The following is a 14823-nucleotide window of genomic DNA, read 5'->3' on the forward strand; positions in this document are numbered from 1 at the left end:
GAAAGGAACAAAGGAACTACAAAACAGCCAGAAAACAATAAGATGACATTAGTAAGTATTTACATAATTAAAATTAAGCATAAATGTATTGAATCCCCTAATCAAAAGGCATGGAGTTTCTACATGAATTAAAAAAAAAATAAGATTCCAATATATGCTGCCTACAAATAACTCACTTTAGTAGGCTCAAAGTAAGTGATGAAGAAAGACATTTCATTCAAGTAGAAACCAAAAGAGAGTGGGAGTTGCTATACTTAATCAGACAGAATAGACATAAAGCTAAATATGGTAATAGGCATAAAGGTGAATATTATATGATGATAGAGAGGTCAATTAATAAAGAGGACATAGCAGTTATAAATTTATATGTATACAACACTGGAGCACCTGAATACAATTACACACAGTAATGAATCTGAAGGGAAAAATAGATGACAAAGCAATAATAGTAGAAGACTTTAATACCCAACTTACAAATGTAAAAATTATCCAGAAAAACAAATCACAAATGAAATGTTGGACTGGAACTAAACTAGACCAAATAGAACTAACGGATGAATACAGAACATTCCATTGCAATAGCAGCAAAATACACATTCTTCTCAAGTACACATAAAATATAATCCAGGATAGATCATAAAATGGGTTGGACAGCAAGTCTTACACATTTAAGAACACTGAAATCATTCAGATGTCTTTTCTGACAAGAAAGTTATAAAACTATGATTGCTAACAGGAGGAAAGCTGGAAAATTTACAAATACATGGAGATTAAACAACATGCTCATGAATGATCAATGTGTCAAAGAATAAATTTAAAATATCTTGATGCAAACAAAAATGGAAATACAACATATCTAACTTATAAGATGCTGCAAAGCAGTTCAAGAGGAAAGTTTACAGGGATAAACACCTATATTAAGGAAAAAAAGTAGTGATAATTTTTACAAGAAAAATAAAGCACAGTAAGAGTGTTGTTTTAGATAGCTTTGCTAGTGAAAGTCTTTCTGAAGAAATGACTTTTGATCAAGGACATAATGAATCAAAAGGTCAGTGAGAATATCTGGGAGAACAAAGCATCAGAGAGAAGAATTGGTAATATTGAATAAACTCTGCAAGTAACATGTTTCAAGAACATCATAGAGACTCCAGTGGTTAGATTGAATTATGTGAATGGGGCTAGGGGAGAGATAATTTTGAGAAGATGCTGAAGAGATAGCTTGAAATGAGAAATAATTGTTATTTGAGATTTCTGGCCAAGATGGAGTCATAGGTAGATATGCTTTGTTTCCTTGAGCAACCAAAAAAAAAAAGACAGCAACAAATTTAAACACAAAAAACTCAGAACTGGCATAAAATCAAACTGTATGGAAGTATGACAACCAAGGAGTTAAGGAAGAAACACTCATCCAGACTGGTAGGAGAGGTGGACATATGCAGAGGAAGTGACTGAAAGCCAACCAAGAGCTGAGGAAGTGGCATTGTTCCCTCTCTGACCCCTCCCTCACATACAGCACCACACTACAGAGGCATGGGTTGCCCCACCCTGGTAAATACCTAAGGCTCTGACCCTTAAAACATAAGTATATGGAGACAAAGAAATATGGCCCAAATAAAAGAACATACCAAAACTCCAGAAAAAAAACTAAATAACGAGGAGATAGCCAACCTATCAGATGTACAGTTCAAAACACTGGTAATCAGGGTACTCACATAAATGGTTGAGTATGGTCACAAAATGGAGGAAGAAATGAAGTCTATGCAAAGTGAAATAAAGAAAAACATACAGGGAACCAACTGTGAAGGAGAGGAAACTGGGACTCAAATCAATGACTTGGAGCAGAAGGAACAGATAAATATTCAAGAATAGAATGAAGAAACAAGAATTCAAAAAAAAAAAAAAAAAGAGGAGAGGCTTAGGAACCTCTAGGACAACTTTAAATGTTCCAACACCTGAATCATAGGGGTGCCAGCAGGAGAAGTGAAAGAGCAAGAAATTGAAAATTTATTTGAAAAAATAATGAAGGAGAACTTCCCCAATCTGGCAAAGTAAATATACTTCGAGGAGATCCAGGAAGCTCAGAGTCCCAAAGAAATTGGACCCAAGGAAGAACACACCAAAGCACATCATAATGTCATTACTCAAGATTAAAAATAAGGAGAGAATCTTAAAAGCAGCAAGAGAAAAGGAGACAGTTACCTACAAAGGAGTTCCCATAAGACTATCAGCTGATTTCTCAAAAGAAACCTTGCAGACAAGAAGCAGCTGAAAAGAAGTATTAAGTCATAAAAGGCAAGGACATACATCCAAGATTACTCTATCCAGCAAAGATATCATTGAGAATGGAAGGGCAGATAAAGTGCTTCCCAGATAAGGTCAAGTTAAAGGAGTTCATCACCATCAAGCCCTTGTTATATGAAATGTTAAAGGCACTTATCTAAGAAAAAGAAGAAATCAAAACTATGAACAGTAGAATGGCAACAAACTCACAACTATCACCAACTGAACCTAAAAAGAACAAAAACAAACAACTAGAACAGGAACAGAATCACAGAAATGGAGAACACATGGAGGGTTATCAGGAGGGAGGGGTGGGAAAGAATTGAGAAAAACGTACAGGGAATAAGTATAAATGGTAGACACAAAATAGACAGGGGGATGTTAAGAATAGTATAAGAAATGGAGAAGCCAAAGAACTTATATGCATGACCCATGGACATGAACTAAAGATGGGAATACTGGTGGGAGGGGGATGCAGGGTGAAGGGGGATAAAGGGGAGAAACAGATGGGATAGCTGTAATAGCATGATCAATAAAATATACTTTAAAAAGAGAAATAACTAGGACTTTAAATTTTATTTGAAGAAAAATCTTTATAGGGTTTTGAACAGAGGACTTCAAAAGGAAACAATTTCTCTGACTGCTGTGGAAGTATGGTGTATCTTTAGTTGTAAAGTCAGACCATCCTAGAGAAACCCCATGGCATGTGAGTGCACTATTGAAAATGGAAGTTCCATGCAGTACCCTAGAAGGAGGTCTGGACAGGAGTAAGAGGATCTGATTAGTGTGACAAGACAATTGATCTTTCAACTCTTAACTCATAAATTCTAGTCACTGAGAGTGAGTGATACCTTTTGCTACTTTAATATTTCAGTTTATTTTAAAAATCTTTCTTCTACTAATGTGAATAGAAATAATTTGCAGAATAGTCTAGTGCATTTGATGATAGAACTGAACTGCCTGTACTTTCTCTAATTGCATTCCTCTTTATACCTTACTTTGCCTTTTCAAAATAAATTATTTTTGTCAAACTAGTGAGATAATTTCCTCATCATATTAAAATAACTTTATCTAAACCTAATGATTTTTAATGTTCATTTAAAAATATTCACTTTGCTGCATTTTATTAATAGATATTTTACAAACTCTCCATTATTACCTAATTGTGCAAAATGCTCTTGCCTACTTTTCTTATTAAAGCCAGGTTTTAAAATGAATTCAATATGTTAGCATTTAAAAATAATTATTAATTTCATGCCTACTTGCCTTCTACGTGTTTTACTCCTGAAGTATTTATATAGCTCCTTCTTATTCTTTTAATCTTTTAGATAGCATTAAATATTCTTTTCACTGGTCTCACATTTATTTTCATATCTCAAAAACTCATGCAAATTAGGTCTTCCACCCCAACTTGAGTAATCCTTATTTTCACCGTTAAGTTTTCAGATTATTTTTTGGAATACTAAAAATTGATACCTTGTTTTTCTAACTCTTATATCTGAGGGAGTTGCATGTCATACCATACTTATGTGAACATGATATTTTCTCTGCATTCATCCATAGAAATGCTGGCTAACATCCCTAGGGAAAAAAATATACATTTCTTTTAATGACTAATTTATCTTGTAATTTATTCTTTGACCCATTGATTATTTAAAAGTGTATTTTGCTTGATATTAGTATGGCTACCTGAGCTCTCTTCATCATTAGTTGCATGGTATATACTTTTCAATCCTTTCAATATACTTGAATATTTAGATTAAAAGTGAGTTTACACAGATTATATTGTTGTACCATGTTTTAAAAATATATATATATTTTAGTCTCTGCGTTTAATTAGAGCATACTTTTCATATTTAAAGTAATTACAAATAAAGAACTTCCATTTTGTTGACTGTCTGTATTTTGCAATGTATAATGCATGCTTTTTTGACCAAATTTTTGACGAAAAAACAAGGATGTGCATTATGCATGGATAGTACTAATTACATATCTATATAAATGTTTTTAATTATTAAATTTATGCCTATGCATTAGAGTAAAATTCTAGAAAGCAATAATGATATCTGTACCAAAAAAATGCTAAAATTCCTTTATAATACAAGAAATAATTATCTGAATATAAATAAATAAATAAATAAATAAATAATTGAATAAAAAAGTTAAAATAAAAGATTTTTTCCTGAAAGTTTGGGCCAAAAATGTAGGTGCTCATTATACATGGCAAAACATGGTATTTCTATATGTCATAATTTTTATTACTTAATCCCAACTACCACCTTCTTTTGTGCTTTATTAATTTTTAATTAGGGGGAGAGAAGAAGGCAGAGGAGAGAATGGGAGTCACGCTGACTTCCTCCCAGGACCAAACTGGAATTGCGATTAAATAGTGGAGTAATCACCTGGAAAACAATGGAACAATAGTGGGAGAGAAGCCTTGGTGCTGCGGGGAGTGGATTCCACTCTCACACATCCCAACGGGTGAGAAGTGCGGTGGAGGCTCGAGAGGGTGGGCTGGGTGCCCACAGGCACGGGCACCACAGGGACATTGAAACGGCCAGTTAGCTTCCCCCAAGAAGAACAGGGTCTGAATCATAAACAGGGACCCCTAAATGACAGCAGCTAAAACCAAGAAAATACAGACAAAACGCAACCCCCAAAAGCTTAGGGGCACTCTCTGCCAGAGACAGGTGTCTGGGGATGCAAAGAGACATTTAAAGGGCCAATGCAAACATTGCAGTGGCAGCCACCCTCCCTGATCTCTCGGCAGAGGTGGCAGCAGGGTGGGCTGGTGCCTGGGAAAAGACTGGTGAGGAAAACTTTGTGAAGAGAACTGACAACATGACCGGTGGAGCCCGGGTGATAACGCACCTCCCACTCTGCAGTTCCCATCTCGCTCAGGCATAAGGGAATCAGTAAACCTGCCTTTTGTGCACTCTGCACACAGCTTGTACGTGTGTGAGCTGTGGGGCTGAGTGCAGACTGCCTGGGAGAGCCTTGAGGAGAATCTGGAAACGGAGGCATTGGGGAAAGAAGGAGAGGAGGAACCAGGGAGCTCTGACTCCCTCCCCGTTCTGTAGTCCCCATTGTGGGCTGGAAAGGTGCCCCCCCCAAAGAGGCAGAAGAGGGGCTCACAGGAACCAGACTGCCTGCGATTGAAACGCAGGGCACACAGGTGGTGGATCCTTGGCCGAAGGGGTTACAGAACTGCCCAGAGACCCCTGAGGAGAGACTAGAAACGGAGGCGTTGGAAAGAATGGGAGGAGGAACCGGGGAGTCCTGACTCCTCCTTGCCCTAGTCTCCATTGTGCAGGAAGAGGCCACACCCCCAAAGAGCCAAAAGCCGGAGAGCACACATAGACACCCCAAAAACACCCAGTGCAGGCGCGCACACTTGTGCCGAGAGACCAGCGAGGGTTGGCGAGCGTGTGTGTGACCCGCGCTGGCTGGCGAACGCTTGCACTGGCTGGCAAGGCCTCCCACAGACTGGCACCTATACGGCCTGCGAGGGAGTGCACAGAGCAGCGAGGGCACGCATACATTTACCCGCCCGCCCGCAATTGCGGAGCGGCCCACAAAATTAGTAGAGCTGCCCAGAGTCCCTGGAGGAGAGACCAGAGACAGGATTAAGAGACAGGACCAGAGACCAGAGACTGCAGAGTCCTGGAGCTGATTTCCTCCCATTTCCGTAGTCCCCATTTGGCGAGGGCAAGCAACGCACCCAAAGAGCCAAATGCGGGGAATACACAATAGAGGACCCTAAATTGACCAGCGCCGTGGAGCTTGCTGGCCAGGGGGGCCAGATGAGTATGCGAGGTCGGGAAGAAGCCCACTGGTCTGGGGCAAGCACATGTGAGCCCAGGCAGGCGGGGGATCCTGCCGCGATGGGAGCGCGCTCAAGGAACCAGCGTGAGAGTGCAGAGAGATCCCAAAAAATAGCCCAGCCCTGACCGAAGGGGTCACAGAGCTGCTCCAAGCAGGAGTCAGACACAGACATTAGACTCCTGGAATGCTCAAACAAAAAACCCAAGGTCCTATAGCAACAACTGACATCATCAGAGGCAGGCCCAGAAAGAAAAAAAAGGACAAAAATACCGAACAGACTCTCACAAAAATGGGAAGAAAAAGAAGTTCCCCCACAAATGAGTGGAAAAGGGGACTCCCCACAGACAGAGCTAAATGAAATAGAGGCAAGGGAACTATCAGATACTGAATTCAAACAATGGTTCTAAGGAAGCTCAATGAGCTCAGCCAGCTCAAAGAGAATGATGACAAACTGCAGAGAAACTATCAGGATCTTACAGCAAAGTATATCAGCCTCGAAAAGGACATAGAAACTATCAAGAATACACAAGAGGATATGAAGAATACCATTTCTGAATTGAAGAACACAGTAGAAAGAATCCAAGCAGGCTGGATGAAGCCGAGGATCGAATCAGTGAGATAGAGGATAAGGTAGAAAAAAGCTCCCAGAAAGAGCAAGAAATGGAAAAAAGACTCAAAAAGAATGAAGGGGCATTTAGGGAAATGCAGGACAACCTGAAACGTGATAATAACCATATAATAGGGATCCCAGAAGGAGAAGAGGAGCAAGGGATAGAGAACCTCCTAGAAAAAGTAATGATGGAAAATTTTCCTAGTTTGAGGAGAGAAAGGCTCTCATGGATCCAGGAGGCACAGAGGACCCCACTCAAGAGGGACTCGAGGAGGTCCACTCCAAGACACATCATCATTGAAATGGCAAATGTCAAAGACAAACTTAGAATCCTCAAGACGGCAAGGGAGCAGGAGAAAGTCACACACAAGGGGGCCCCGATATGTCTAGGAGCTGAATTCTCAACAGAAACACTACAAGCCAGAACGGAATGGCAACAAATATTCCAAGCCATGAAAAGCAAGGGCCTACAGCCAAGGCTGCTCTAACCAGCTAGGCTCTCCATTAAAATAGAAGGGGAAATACGGAGTTTTCCAGACAAGAGAAGATGAAAAGATACATCTCTACCAAACCAGCACTCCAAGATATGCTAAGGGGACTGATATAAGCAGATGAAGGAAAAGAATGAGAGAGAGGAACACAGGTACAAAGAGAAAAGATGAATAAGTTTCTATCAATAATATCTCTCAATGTGAATGGACAAAATGCCCCAATCAAAAGACATAGGGTAGCTGAATGGATAACAAAACACGACCCACACATATGCTGCCTACAAGAGATCCACCTCAGAGCAAGAGACCTACACAGATTGAAAGTAAAGGGATGGAAAAAAATATTCCAAGCAAATGGACATGAGAAAAAGGCCGGGGTTGCCATACTTGTATCAGGCAAAGTAGATTTCAAAACAAAGGTCATAAAAAGAGACCCAGAAGGGCACTTTATAATACTTAAAGGAAGAATCTATCAAGAAGACATCAACATTGTAAACTTATATGCTCCCAAAAGAGGAGCCCCCAAGTTTATAAGGAAATTGTTGGATGACTTCAAAAAAGATATAAACAGCAACACACTGATAGTAGGGGATTACAACACCCCACTGTCAAAAATGGACAGATCCTCCAAACAAAACATTAATAAATATATTGTGGTGTTGAATGACACACTGAATAAAGAGACTTAACTGACATATATAGAACCTTACATCCCAAAGAAGGAAAATACACATTCTTTTCAAATGCTCATGGCAGGTTTTCAAAGATAGGCCACATGATAGGACACAACACAAACCTCAGCAATTTCAGGAAAATTGAAATAATAGAAAACTTTTTCTCGGACCACAAGGGCTTCAAACAGGAAATCAACCTGAAGGAGAAATTTCAAAAACTTGCAAACTCATGGAGACTCAACAGTAGGCTATTAAACAATGAATGGGTCAATAATGAGATAAGAGTAGAAATCAAAAAATTTCTGGAAACAAATGAGTGTGAACAGACAACAGTCCAAAACCTATGGGACACAGCAAAGGCAGTCCTGAGAGGGAAGTTCATAGCAATACAGGCTTACCTAAAAAAGATAGAAATATTTCAAATAAAAGACCTAACACTACAACTTCAAAAACTGGAGAAACAACAACAAATAAATCCCAGAGCAAGCAGAAAGAAGGAAATAGTCAAGATTAGAACAGAACTGAATGACATGGAGACAAAAAGAACAATTCAGAGGATCAGCCAATCCAGAACCTGGTTCTTTGAAAAGATAAAAAAAATTGACAAGCCTTTAAACAGACTCATCAAGAAAAAAAAAGGGAGAGGACCCAAATTAATAATATCAGAAATGAAAGAGGAGAAATAACAACTGATACTACAGAAATACAAAGGATCGTCAGAAACTACTATGAACAATTATATGCCAAGAAATGTGAAAATCTTGATGAAATGGACAAATTTTTAGAAAAGTAAAATCTTCCAACACTGAAGGAGGAAGAAACAGAAAGCTTGAACAGACCGATAACAGCTGGGGAAATTGAAACAGTCATCAAGAAACTCCCAGCACACAAAAGCCCAGGGCCGGACGGTTTCCCAGGAGAATTTTACAAAACATTTAAGGAAGAGACAACCCCTGTCCTTCTCAGACTATTCTGAAAAATCCAAGAGAGGGAAGACTCCCAGACTCTTTCTATGAGGCCAGCATCACCCTGATCCCAAAACCAGATAAAGACCCTACAAAGAAAGAAAACTACAGGTCAATTTTCCTGATGAACATAGATGTTAAAATCCTCAACAAAATATTGGCAAACCGCATCCAGAATTACATTCAAAAGATTATTGACCATGATCAAGTGGGATTCATCCCAGGCATGCAGGGATGGTTCAATATATGCAAATCAGTAAACGTGATACATCACATAAATAAAAGAAAAGACAAAAACCACATGATCATCTCGATAGATACACAAAATCATTCGATAAGGTCCAGCACTCATTTATGATCAAAACACTAAGCAAAATCGGAATAAATGGGGCATTCCTCAACGTAATAAAGGCCATATATGAAAAACCTACAGCCAATATCATACTCAACTAGCAAAAACTGAAAGCTTGCCCACTAAGATCGGGAACATGACAAGGATGTCTGCTCTCACCGCTTCTTTTAAACATCGTATTGGAAGTCCTAGCCACAGTAGTCAGACAAGGAAAGAGATAAAAGTCATCCAAATAGGAAAGGAGGAAGTAAAACTATCATTGTTTGCAGATGACATGATAGTGTACATAGAGAACCCTGTAGACTCTACTGAAAAACTCCTCAACCTAGTAAGTGAATTTGGCAAAACAGCAGGATACAAAGTCAACATTCAGAAATCAAAGGCATTTTTGTACACCAGCAATGCTATAGAAGAAGAAGAAATCAGAAAAAAAGATACCATTCGATATAGCAAGAAGAAAAATAAAGTACCTAGGCAAAAATTTAATCAAAGAAGTAAAAGACCTGTATTCAGAAAACTATACAATATTGAAAAAAGAAATTAAGGAAGACAGAAATAAATGGAATCATATACTGTGCTCATGGATTGGATGAATTAATATCCTCAAAATGTCCATACTACCCAAAGCAATTTATAGATTCAACGCAATCCCTATTAAGATACCAATGATGTATTTCCCAGAAATAGAACAGACATTTCAAAAATTTATATGGAACCATAAACGACCCCGAATACCCACAGCAATTTTGAGAAAGAAACACAAAGTAGGAGGGATCACAATACCGGGCATCAAACTCTACTACAAAGCCACTATACTCAAAACAATCTGGTACTGGCACAAGAACAGACCCATAGACCAGTGGAACAGAATAGAAAGCCCAGAAATAAGCCCAGGTCTCTATGGGCATCTAATATTTGACAAAGGGGGCAGAAGCATAAAATGGAGCAATAACACCCTATTCAACAAATGGTATTGAGAGAGCTGGACGGCTACATGCAAAAAATTAAAATTGGATCATTAGCTGACACCGTACACAAAAATAAACTCAAGATGGATAAAAGACTTAAATATAAGTCACAACACCATCAAAGTCCTAGAGAAGAACATTGGCAGGAAACTCTCAGATATCTCATGCAGCAATTTTTTCACTGATATGTCTGCTAAAGAAAGGGACATAAAGGAAAGAATAAACAAGTGGGACCTCATCAAAATAAGAAGTTTCTGCACGGCGAAAGAAAACATCAGCAAAATGAAAAGGGCACCAACCCTATGGGAAAATATATTCGCTAATGATACATCAGATAGAGGATTGATCTCCAAGATATATAAAGAACTCACTGGACTCCACTCCAAGAAGACAAACGATCCAATCAAAAAATGGGCAAAGGACCCAGGCAGACACTTTTCCAAGGAGGAGATACAGAGGGCCCAGAGGCATTTGAAAGGATGCTCAGCATCAGTAGCCATCAGAGAAATGCAGATCAAAACCACCAAGAGGTACCACCTAACACCAGTCAGAATGGCCATCAGAAACAGATCCACAAACAACAGGTGCTCGCGAGGCTGTGGAGAAAAGGCAACCCGAGTCCACTGTTGGTGGGAATGCAGACTGGGGCAGCCACTGTGGACAACAGTGTGGAATTTCCTCAAAAATCTAAAAATGGAACTGCTTTTTGATCCAGTGATTCCACTGCTGGGACTATATCGTAAGAACACCAAAAACCAATACAAAAGAATATATGCACCTCAATTATCATAGCAGAACAATTTACAATAACCAAGTGTTGAAAGCAACCTAAATGCCCATCAGTAGATGATTGGATCAAAAAATTTTCGTACATATACACAATGGAATACTATGCAGCAGAAAGAAAAAAAGAACTACTCAACTTCGGGACAGCATGGTTGGAACTGTAGAGCATTATGCTAAGTGAAATTAGCCAGGGGATGAAAACAAATACCATATGATCTCACATATAAGCGTAATCTAACCAACCATATAAAGATGCAAGGAAAATAAGACCAGCAACACTGAAGGGAAAAGAAACCAACAGAGACAAGGGGTAAGGAAGGAGGGGGGCAGGGAAAAGGAATGGAAGAGGAAAGTCAAGGAACATATAGTAAGGACTCATGGACAAAACCAAAGGGGAAGAGCTGAGGGAGGGAAGGAGGGAAGGGGCAAGGGAAAATGGTGGGAGGAGGCCAGAGACAAATGTATTTGAAAAAATAAATTAAAGTAAAATTTAAAAAACTTTTAATTAATAAATTTACATTTTTAGAGCAGTATATATAGATAATTCTCATATATTTTGTCTTCCCCACTCAGTTTTTCTTATTTTTAATATTTTACATAAGGATAGTATGTTTGTTATCATTGATGAACCAATATTGATCAATTATTGTTAACTAATGTCCATAGTTTTCATTAGGTTTTATTCCTTATGATGCATAGTCTTTGAATTTTGACAAATGCATAATGTTATATATCCACAATTAATATTTATTACATATAGATCACCACCTTAAATCCCCTATGTGATTCAGCTATTCATCTTTTATTTCTCTCCTACTGCCACACTTTATCTCTGCCAACTGGTATTTTTACTGCCACTGTAGTTTGCATTTTCCAGAATATCATATTATTGGAACAACATAGTGTTTAGCTTTTTTTAAAAAAAGCTCTTTTGCTTAAGAATATGCATTTAGGAAGACTCAAGATGGCAGAGGAGTGAGTGGAATTATCACTGACCTCCTCCCAGGACCAATCTGGAATTACACCTAAATTGTGGAGAAATCACCTGGAACAAACAACTGAACAATAGTGAGAGAGGAACCTTATAACAACAGAGACAGAATAATCAGCTTTAGCACAATCTAACTGGAAAGGAGTGTAGTAGAGACTCAAGAAGGCAGGTGGGGTGCCCATAGGGGGCAGTACCAGAATGATATTGAAAGGTCCAGTTGGATCCCCATGAGAGGAATGGGGTCTAAACTGAAAGCAGGGATCTCCAGCCAACAGCACCAGAGTCCAAAAAGTGCACAGAACACAGCCAGCTGCAAAAAGTGGTAGAGTTGCTCTCTGCCAGAGAGAGGCACCTAGAGACGCAAAGAGCTGTTTAAAGGGCCAACACATACATTTTTATTTGCAGCCACTTACCCTGGTCTCCGGCAAAAGCAGGGGCAGAGTGGGTTAGTGATGCCTGAAGTGAGGCTGGGGAAGGAGGCTTTGAGGAGAGAACTGAGAGAGTACCTAGTGGGATCCCAGTTCTGACTTCGCCCTCAATGGCAGCAGACATCTTGATCAGGCAGAGACCATTCCCCTGAGTGGCAGCAGCATCAGAGGACCCAATAGCCCCATCCCCAAGTGAGATTCTGTGCTGTCTGAGCTGCCTGCTAAGTTCAGAGTGGCAGCCACAGCTAGTAGATCCATGTCTAAAGGGGACACAGTGTTCTGGAGATACTTGAGGGGAGACTGGGGACAAAGGCATGGGGAGAGAATGTAGAGAGTAGCCTGTGGGATCCCAATGCTGACTCTTCCCCCGTGCAACACCAGCCATCTTGCTCAGGCAGAGACCACTAGCCTGAGTGGCAACAGCATTAGAGGACCCAATAACCTCACTCCCAGAAGGGCCTCCACCCCGCCCTGAGCTGTCTAAGCTGTCCTGCTGAGTACAGAGTGACTAGATTAACAGCTGAAGGAGACAGCCACAGACAATAGATTCCTACAAGTCTCCAGACTTCCTAAGGTCAGACAGAGACAACATCTGACATCATCAAAGGCAGATCCAGAAAGTAAATACAGTGGACTCCTACCATAGAATTTCACACCACAAAGTCAGGAAGCCAACCCAGATCAATATAAGATGCAAAAGCAAAAAGAAGAGTCTCACAAATAATGGGAAGACAAAGAAATATGCCCCACTCAAAGGGAAAGGAGGAATCCCTAGAAAGAGAACTAAATGAAAGAGAGGTAAGTAATATATTAGATATTGAGTCCCAAAAAACTGTTTTAAGTAAGCTCAATGAGCTCAGTGAGCTCAGAGAGAATTACAAAAAAACTACAGAGAAACTATGAGGAACTTACTGCAAACTATATCAGCATGAAAAGGGACATACAAACTATATATAAGAGACAAGAGGATATGAAGAATACAATTTCTGAATTGAAGAACATAGTAGAAGGAATCAAAATAAGCCGAGGGTTGAACCAGTGAGCTGGAGGACAAGGTAGAAAAAGACTCACAGAAAAAGCAAGAAAATGAAAAAAGACTCAAAAAGAAAGAAGAGGCATTTAGGGAAATGCAGGACTGCATGAAATGTAATAATATCCATGTAATAGGGATACCAGGAGGAGAATAGGAGGAGGAAGGAATAGAGAGAACCTATTTGAAAAAGTCATGATGGAAAACTTCCCTAATTGGAGGAGAGAAAAAGTCACACAAGTCCAGGAAGCACAGAAGGTCCCATTCAGGAGGAACCCAATAAGGCCCGCTCCAAGACACATCATCATTAAGATGGCAAATAGCAAAGACAGAGAATCCCAAAGGAAGCAAGGGAGAAACAGGTAGTAACATATAAGGGAGCCCCGATACAGCTATGAGCTGACTTCTCAACAGAAACACTGCAAGCCAAAAGAGAGTGGCAAGAAATATTTCAAGTCATTAAAAGTAAAGGCCTCCAACCAAGACCGCTGTACCCAGCAAGGCTCTCAATTAAAATGGAAGGCAAAATAAGGAGTTTCTGAGACAAAAGAAGACTAAAAGAATATACCTCCACCAAACCAGCATTGCAAAATATGCTAAAGGGACTGCTTTAAGATGAAGAAAAACAGTCTATGAATCCAAGAGTCTAATTCCTTTCACAGTCACCGATACTTGATATTATCAATATTTTTAATATGTATTAATCTGACTATGACAATGATGTGTCATTTTAATTATTCCTTTATTATTTGTTGAAACTAAACCTGGTTTTGTATACTTCTTATGTATGTCTATTATTTTTAAAAAGCCTTAAATGACTTTTAGTATTCTTTATCCATGTATTGATTAAAGGTTTGTAGAATTTTTTTCCCTAAAAAAAGAGACAAAAAACTATCTTTTTTAAAAGTGTGGCAAATGCTTTCCCATTTTATTACTTGTCTTTTAACTTTTTTATATGTATATTACTATATAGTCTTAAATGTTTGATATAGTCATATTGCCAATATTTTACTTTATAGCTTCTGGGTTTGAATATGTTACTTCAGGGTAAGAAAAATATTAGTTTGTATTTTCTTCCAAAATTTCTTAGATTCTACATATTGATTTTTAACTCACCTGAATATTTCTTGTAGAATGTGTGAAATAGGGCTCTATATTTGTTTTATTTCAAGTAATAGTGGTCCATGCACCTAATTTGTTGAATAAGCCTTATTTTTCCCATTAATTTGAAATATCAATTTAATCATATATTACATTTTTAGGCAGATATATACGTTCGTTTCTAGAATGCTCATTATATTTCATTGATCTACCTGATTATTTCCGTGCTGGTGTCATGGTGTTCCAATTATTGAAAATTTATAATGGTTTTTAAATTTTTTAATATTTTATAATTTTTTTGACATTTAAAAAATAAGGAAAA

This window comes from Pteronotus mesoamericanus, unplaced genomic scaffold (assembly GCF_021234165.1).
Source record: "Pteronotus mesoamericanus isolate MK-2021 breed Mesoamerican mustached bat unplaced genomic scaffold, CSHL_Meso_final contig_59, whole genome shotgun sequence".
Taxonomy (NCBI): Eukaryota; Metazoa; Chordata; class Mammalia; order Chiroptera; family Mormoopidae; genus Pteronotus; species Pteronotus mesoamericanus.